The sequence below is a fragment of the Amphiura filiformis genome, chromosome 4 (assembly GCF_039555335.1).
Source record: "Amphiura filiformis chromosome 4, Afil_fr2py, whole genome shotgun sequence".
Classification (NCBI taxonomy): domain Eukaryota; kingdom Metazoa; phylum Echinodermata; class Ophiuroidea; order Amphilepidida; family Amphiuridae; genus Amphiura; species Amphiura filiformis.
Genome location: NC_092631.1, coordinates 83,459,541 through 83,469,213, shown reverse-complemented (window position 1 = coordinate 83,469,213; position 9,673 = coordinate 83,459,541).

Sequence of the window (9,673 nt, the reverse complement as noted above, 5' to 3'; positions counted from 1 at the left end):
TCCAATTCTGTCGACTATAATAATAATAACTTGTAAGTATTTCCTGTGGAAAACAAATTAGAATACCCTTCATTGTGATTGCAATTTCTTCTTTATCGAATGACCCATCTGGATATTTGCCACGATATTAATTAATTATACTACAGTAATTTAATCAATGGCTTATTGTAACTATTATCAGTATGCTTTAATGATAGGCCTATTAATATTTTTTGGATACAATAAGCCATTGATAGAATTACTTTAGTATAATTAATTAAAATCCGTGGCAAATATCCAGATGCTTCATTCGAAAGCAATAATGTGCGATTTCAATCAAGAATAGATTAATTTTCCACAAAATGTTAGTTTTCATTACATTCCATTACACATGTTACATTTGTGATGTGCCCTGAGTAATCTAATTTAATTATTTAGCTTTGCTTACAAGCTGAAAGTATTTCATGAGATGGGAAACCCCCTTGCACTTGCAAGAGTTGGTGTTTTAAGTCATTTTGGGATTCCCCCCAAATTATTGTAAACAAAATCAGATCTATGTTTGGAACTTGGAAATATGACGCCAGTTAATTGTATCGACCACTTTGCGGTGAAAAGTTGCAACCATTTAGGATATGGAACAGTGTACAGTTGCTGTGATGGCATTGCTGGCAGGATCCTAGATTGGTCTTGCCCCATGCGGGTTGGCAGTTGATCATGTATGGCGTTGATATGGATCGACAACAGCTCGGGTGTCCACACATACAGCAGCTACTTCCATGATGTGACAACTTGTATGGCGGAGTCCCACATGAACCACTGTTCCTGCTTAGCACAACCATATAGGTAGACAAGCATATCATCTTCATCCATATCTTTGACAAGACCGGTCAAGCACTTTCTGTGTTCCTGCGGCGATGTCTTTGATTAGCTTCTGGTTCTTTCTAAAGTCGGGGCCTGCTCTCTATCTATCTGTCCTCTCCACATCTCATTTAGTATCAGGTGGCGTTCTCTCTGCTCTAGTTCCTTGACTCCATTCCATCTGACCTGTTTCGACTTCTTTTGGATACAGTCAACTGTCTTTCCTGTAGTCAAGTGGTACTTTTCTTCACCAGCCAACCAGTCCTTTCCTGGTAGTCACAGGTATCCACCTAAGGTTCTCTTGAAAAGTTACTCATCGGTAGAACACCTTTGGAGCCTTATTTCACCCTTTTTATGATGAGCACTCCATTGTTCTTTCCTCTTGTGAAGGTGGCTTGGGAATAGTTCCTTGAACTGTGTTTCTTCTCTTTGCTTACTTACACGACAAACAAAATCAGCTATGAATAACAGGACTTAAGAGCTCTTAAGCTACACTAGCAAGTGCGCCGTTAGTGCAACTGTCGACCCGGAGTGATGTAAGGTAGCAGGCAGGACTATGAAAGAGGACTACGACATGTACGAAGAGCAATGAAAAGTGTCATTGAGGAATAGTTCTTTCATTGGTAGAACATCAACACTGTCACCATCGAAGGCTATTTTCACAGTGCGCACTGTAGGCAGCAGAACATAAGCTGTGACGCGCTCAAGTGGAAAGATATAGGATATTTGGGTAAATAATGCAATAGTCCAAAGTGTTCTGAAAAGTTTTTGCTGAACCATGAAATGTATCAGCCTATATTAGTGTCTGTTACTAGGTTCCTAGGTTACTACAAGGGCGTAAATCGGGTGGGGGACAGGGGGCAACGTCCCCCTCACTTTTCAAAGTGGGGGGGACACAATATCAAATGTCCCCCCCCCCCACATTTTGGTCCCCACCCCTAAAAAAGGAAAATACAGAAGAGAAAGGGAGAAAAAGAGAAGAGAAAGGGAGAAAAAGAGAAGAGAAAAGGGAGAAAAAGAGAAGAAAAAATGTTAAATTGCACATAATTGAGTAGGCCCATCACTGCCCATACCTAATAAAAATTCCCTTTAAAAGGGAAAGCCAGCCTCAATGTAGAAGAGGTCTTGTAATTAGTTTTGGTCAATGTGAAAGGCATTTTAGGATCACGCTTACATCTACATGACAGTCCACCAAACCATCAACGATGAGAACATGCACACTGAAACAGCAGAAAACATTAATTCCTAATCTCATGTCAACTCTTTAAATTCATTACTCCAAATTGTTATGGTCTGGTTTTTTTTGTTTTGTTGTTGTTGTTGTTGGGTTTTTTTGTCTTTTCAGCTTTTTACCCACGATATCTCAATTTCCAATTTTGTAATACCAGAACTTACGAACTCAATATCTTCGCTTAGGAATGTCCGATTTCACTGCTTTCGATATACCACTTCACAAATACACTGCCGGTTTGAGTTAACTTACATGTAGGTACATTTTATTTTAAAATAACTTAATTAATTCGCAATGTATAGTTTAAGCCTACTATATTATAATAGATAGTGGCCAGCACATTTATAAAGGACTGGTTACTCACTACAATCTTCACTCTTAAGGGTGTACTACACCCCTGGCAAATTTTGTGCATATTTTTGCATTATTCTCAAAAATGATAGCACATTGGTGACAAGTAAGATATCACGGTATATTATAGGGGCAAGGACTGCAACTACTGTACTGAAAATTCAGCAACTCAAAGCAAGTAGTTTAATTTATTGATCAAATATTGGTTTTCCCTCATTTTTGACTGTAACTCCACAACTGTTGTCCGTGCTGAAATAAAATTTCCAGTGCAGTAGTTTTAGTCCTTGCCCCTATAATATACATATCTTACTTGTCCCCAATGCGCTATAATGTTTGAGAAAAATGCAAAATAGGCACAAAATTGGGCAGGGTGTAGTGCCCCTTAAACTGTGTTTTTCTGAATGTGCTGATCATGTTGATTGCTAGTCGGAAACACCTGCGAAGCTATGGACATGGCATCTTACATACTTCATTCTATAACAGTCTGCCTATAGTGCCTTGTGTGTTTTCTCTTCAATCATTTTGTTGAATGTAATTTTATGAATCAAATAGTTATGTGTCATTTTATTTATAATAAAGAAGTTATTAAATTAATAAAGTAAGACAATTTATTTATCTATAAGTGCATGTCAAATGGGGTACATTGTTCAATAGGCCTACGTGCACAAATTATGCCCATATTATAGCTAGGCCCTAAAAACTTTATTTTGCATCGGATTTTTCCCGTTGAAAAGACAAAACTGATGTTTATGATAGCAACCATTTCATCAATAACATTTTGAGTCATATTTATCCATAAAACGACACAGGATATGATAGATAACTACTTTCACATCAATATGGTCCATATGATCACAGATTGTTGAGAATCTGTGATATGATCCGGGGATATGATGAAGATTTTGATTCTATAGATCTGTTATCAACATGATATCACGCTGTTCAGTGGTCAAGGAGTAAGGACCCCGGTCAAGGACACTGATATGACATCATAGGTGATTTCAGATTTTCTTCTGCTGACCATATGATGCTATATATTAACTATTATTGTTACATTTAGGCCTATATACCTAGAACTTTTAAAGTCATAATTAGTTCAAACATAACTTTGGTAATACTCACTCGTTTTCGTTCGTTGAAACGGCAAAACATACTTACTTTTCCTTACAAATCGAATTAAAATATTTTAAAAAAATTCAACCACAAAAGTTTTAAACAAAAGTCATTCCAATACCAATAAAAAATAATTTCTTGAGCAAACTGACCCCATCCCAGAAATAGGTACCAGCCCGATGGGCTGGCGAAAATCTGCACAGCCGGGTCGATCGTAAGTATAATGTATTATAGGCCTGTGATTATTTTGGGCATTGCTTGAAGGCGGGTCCTCGGCCCAAAAGCCTGTACTGCGGGCCCGTCGATATGCAGGGCCCGTCATATTTTATCACCAAAGTCAGTTTTAAGACGGACTCAATGCTGACTTCAACATCAATCCATGCATGCTTTAGTAATAATTCCGAATCTCAAATCTCAAGTAAAATTTTGCAAATTGAGTTAAGTCCCTTTTTTATGATAACAGTGTAAAAATTATGCACCAAATGACTTCAATTGGACCTTCATTTTGCAAAATTTTCCAACGTCTGAGGGCGGAACATCCCCCCTGCGTATACATAAACAAGTGGTCGCTTTCGCTTCTGTTTTAGTGAAGACTTGTCCACAAGTTAGGCCTTCATTTCACAATTTTTCAGCTGTTTCAAGCTAAAATTTTACACAATAATAGTGCCAAAATGGTCCACCAAATGGCTTCAATTAGGTCTTCATTTTGCAAAAGTTTCTTACTTCTGAGGGGGGCACATCCCCCTCAGACACCCCCCTGCGTATACATAAACATGTGGTCGCTTTCGCTTCTGTTTTAGTGAAGACTTGTCCACGAATGGCTTATTAGGCTGTCATTTCACAATTTTTTAGCTGTTTCAAGCTAAAATTTTACACAATAATAGTGCCAAAATGGTCCACCAAATGGCTTCAATTAGGTCTTCATTTTGCAAAAGTTTTTACTTCTGAGGGGCACATCCCCCTCAGACACCCCCTGCGTCGCGGGCCCCCGCGACGTGCGGCGCTATCGCGCCGAAGTATCAATGACGAATAATTATCATTGTGTCCCCCCCACTTTCAAAAATGGATTTACGCCCCTGGGTTACTAGGTTACTAACTAACCATTTGGTCTGAAATGGACATATCTCTAAATGCCACAGAGGTATATGGCACCATGAGTGGTGTCATATGAAAGAGGAAAACATAAAGAATATAATAAAAATATTGGGTTCTTGGTACTTGGTACTTGGTAGTGTAATCCTTTTACAGCTTCATCTTGAGCTAAACTAGGATATAACGGTGCAAAGTGACGTCAACAGCCATGGTGCGGTGCGTAGTGAAGAAGGTGAAGAAAAACAAAGCTACAGCAAAAACCATCCAACGATGAACTGAGGGTGCACTATATACAGGAACTGAAGACTGGTTTACAGGAGTTTGCTGCTTGGTGGCGGAAGCATCCCCCTGATTGACACAAGGGCAGCTTCTTTGAAGGCAGCTGGAGTTTCTTGGATCACAACTGATGGAGGAAGATGATTCCAAACACAACACGTATGGAGCGTGGATAAAAGGAAAACTTGATGGAGTTGGTACCTGGTACTTCAATTGATGATCATTGCGAGACAGGTAGCATGCAGGGGTAACACATGGAGGGAACTGGATATTGACAAACTGGTTGTGGATTTTGTAGAACATCACACTCTGGTCTACCAGGCGTCTTACATGTAGGGAGTCCCAACCAAGACTGGTAATCATAGGTGTAACTGAGGTCGTCCGACGAAAATCAGCATAAACAAAGCGTGCAGCAGCTCTCTGAACTTGCTCGAGCTTGTTCACCAGGGATATTGTATATGGATTCCAAGCTGCTGCAGCATACTCTAAACGTGGACGAACCAGGGCCTCATAAGCTTTCTTCTTAACATTTCTGGAACAGGGTGATAATGTCCTCCGCAACAGGCCCAGAGTCTTGTTAGACTTCTTGATGATGGTGTTACAGTGGGAGTTCCATCGAAGATCATTGGAGATGGAGATACCTAGGTAATCATGTTGCTCTACACTGGTGAGTGGCTGCCCAAGAATGGAATATTGGAAATGACTGGGTTTTCTTTTGCGAGATATATAGCAAGAACCGCACACTTCTTGACGTTAAAGTCCATCAGCCAATCAGTAGCCCAATCAGCAAGAACCTGCAGGTCTTCTTGGAGGATTTGATGATCTTCTTGGTTGTGGATCTCACGATAAAGGATGGAATCGTCCGCAAATAGCCTGATGTTTGATTTTATGTTGTCTTATATATAATAGGAAAAGGGCTGGCCCCAACACAGATCCCTGGGATACTCCGGATGTGACGTTACCCCATGTTGAGTGAGTACCGTTGACTGAGACAGCTTGTTTGCGATCAGCTAGGAATGCACAGATCCATCGGAGCGTAGATCCCCATAGAAGTCCAACTTAGCAGATAGATGTGGGTGTGAAACTCTATCGAACGCTTTGCTGAAATCAAGCAATATAACGTCTGGGTCAATATTCGTATGGGTCATTTTCATATCTCAAAATGACAAGAAGGTATAACCCCCTGAGTGGTATCAAATGAGAGAGAAAAATGTAAACAATATAGGCCTAATACAAATAATTTCCCCACCGGGGGTCACACTCCTCGTAAGACCTGGGTCAATATCCATATTTTGGGTCCTTCATATCTCAAAATGCTAAGAAGGTATGACCCCAAGTGGTGTCAAATGAAAGAGAACAAAGTAAAGAATATAATAAAAACCATTTCCTCATAAGACCTGGGTCAATATTCATGTTTTGGGTCCTTTTCATATCTTAAAATGCCAAAAAGGTATGATCATCTACATCTCACATCTACCATAATAATTATATACTGCCAAAGGTCCATGGTTCAGCTATGGTGCGGTAACCGCTCTAGTATATACTCTTGTAGTTTTTGTACAATAGACTGATTAACATAAAATGTCCATATTTTGTGATAATTTTAGGACAAAATATTATGGTCTGTAACTGAAAATTAGAAGCAAACTTTTACCATTCTGATTCTTTAATTAAGTATCCGATATTTACGAAATTTGACTGAAAAAAAAATTTGGGGGAAATTCATGACATAAGATGAAAAATTTGCATAATTTATTCATAAATTAACGATTTTTAATAAAAATGACCCCGCATTTTCTTTGATATAAAGAAACTTCCTGAAGTTTAAACTAAATCAACGATATTTTCTTAATTGTGTATTTATTATTACTCTTCAGATCAAATTGTACTCCCCAGCGATGCACAATTTTGCAGAAATAAACAACTGATGCAACTGATGATAAATCCCATTATGAGCAATTTTATACAACCCATACTTGCGCCTTGGATTAGATCTAATTTTCTAGATAAATGGCGCATTATAAATGCTTATTTTTATTATTATTATTATTATTATTATTATTATTATTATTATTATTATTATTATTATTATTACTATTATTATTATTATTATTATGGGAAGTTGCTGGCGGGGTCAGCCACCATTGTATTGCAATGGTTATTGGCAACGCACTGCAGGGTCTATTGTCCTATTGTGTCCGATTTGAGCGCTGACATATTGGAAAATGTTGCCAATCAATATTCATGAGAGTGTACATTCAACGTCCAATTTTCGAAATTGGGTGACTTGTGCTTGGTAAGTGTGAAGTACATCTAACTGGGCGTTTTAATTACGTAACGCATAAAGGCATTGACATCATCGAATGGCTGCCTATAGACGAATCCAATTTCACGCATTCCTACTCCTCAATGACAGCCATAGCCGCGACGGGGACCCAGCTATCTCACCTCAAAATGTGAAATGGTGCGGCATTGAAGGGTATTTTAAACTGCATTCTATCACCCGTGTTACACGTAGACACCATGACTTGGCTCGTTGGATTCGTCTATAGTGCTATTAGGGTTAGGCCTATGGGGGTGGGCTGTGTTTAGTTTCTATAATAATTATTATTAGGCCTACATTTAATTATCATTCATTTCTTTCCTTTCTCTATACTTTCCTTGCTAAAGTATCACCCCTCTCCTTTTCTCCATTCCCTTCTCCATTCCCTCTTACTTTTGTCCCCTCTCCTATCATTTTCCTTATCAGTCATTTACTTCTATTTATTTATTTCTCTTCATTTCTTCCTCTTTCTCTCTCCCTCCAGTCCCCCTATCATTCTCAATATCCCCTCCTCCACCTCTTCCTCCGTCATCCCCTTCCAAGACCTCTCACACTAAGAGCTGCCCCCCCCCCTTGGGTACGCCACTGTTTATCTGCTTCTTAAAACAAAATTTTAATGTCAATTTGTGAAACAACGTTTATATAGGCCTACACCAGTACTTATTCTAAACATCTCAAAAAAAAGTAACTATCCCTCCTTAAATAATGACCATTTTTCAAAAACGGGTGATTGTATTACAAATCTGAGTCTGTAAAAAGCTGTAAAATCCCGGGGGGGCCACTATAGTGTCAAGAGGGGTATCAGGCGCGTCCGAGGACTCTCAAAGAGCACCCTAAACAAGTATTTCCGAGACTGAAATTTTCCCCCCTAAACAAGTATAAGTTGCACGATTTGCTACCCTAAACAAGTATTTGTCTTTTCCCCAACCCTAAACAAGTAATTGATGCAATTATTACCCCTAAACAAGTAAACACACAGAACCCAGGCGGCGAGTGGCATGATACTAGGCTAGCAATTTGTGGCAAGCTGTCTGAATTTTGAGCCATACAAGTTTACGTGGTGCTAAAGCTTACCTCAAAGTTCATGCAGTATGTCCAATATTTTCAAGATTTTTGGGCCAATAATTTCCCCTTTTTGGATCACAGGTCCAACCCTTTTTATTGAAATATTGTAGAATTTATTCTTTGGGATTGGGATGTACGCATTTCTCCACATAGAATTTTGAACTGCAAGTCCAACGCAAATTATGACCATGGCGATTGCAAACCACACATTGAAGTTGGAAGAGGACGGCAAACACGGCCAGTTTAGCTTGGGTTTATTTCCTAATTTCGTCTCGATTTAAAACATCCTAGAGCATTAATTATCATACTGGATTTATAGTGGTAAACCCAACCAAAATCCTGAAACTCAAAATAGTTCCAAATTATTCAATCGTTGTGTTTGTAAATACCCCGGTAAAATTTCACACATGTCAAAAGTTCATTGACACAGCTTGTTTACAAACCTAGAAGTTCGTGGTTGCTTTGTTGCTCCTTTAGACCATGTTCCGATCAACCAAATTTTCTGGGCTGGAAGCCACCAAGACTATGAATATTAATGAGTTTAAAGAGGTTCGGCCAATCGGAAATCCTCTTATATTTTTCCTCATAATTTATTGACTCAGAAGAAGAAAAAGCATGCTGATTGGTTGTATATTCTGAACAAGTTGTGACCTCGTCCGGGGACCTCGTGTTTAGTATGCTAGCTGGGCCAGTATAGGGATCTGTCATCTTTGACAGCTAAAAGATGGCTTTTAACTGCTTTTGGGGTGTAGGAAGAAGACACTTTCCTTTCACTTCCTTCATAAATGAAGGAGAAGCACAAAATCCCAAACTTGGCAAAACTACCCTAAGTACGAAAGAGCTCCAAAAACATACCCTTTTACACCAATTTTACATGAATTTGATACCCTATTCACGTTACGCACGTAACGTACCCTAGTCTGAAAAAATACCCTTTTTACGTGAATTTACGGACGCGCCTGATACCCCCCTTCACCATTACAGTGGCCCCCCCGGGTGTAAAATGCGTTGGAAGCAGGTTTGTGGTCTATGACGGTATGACCACCATTTGCCACTAGTTCTTCTTCTTTCCTTTTTTCTCAGTAGGCCTAAATGTTTAAAAGGTTTGCCTGGTTGTTTGCCTGTGTTTTTTCTTCTCGTATATACTATTTCTGTTCAAAATAAAAAATGAAAATAAAAAGCATTTTTTGCCTAATATTTTTTCACTATTAAATATTTTCCAATTCGTACAATGCATGTCAAATCGAACACTTAATATCGCGCCACGCACTAGCTGCATTTATTATGCCGAATGCTCGAATGCCGATCTTCTCAAACTCTGCCATCACTAGTCAGAGATTAATCATCATTTTATTTCCACAAGGTATTATTACTCCGTAAATTTT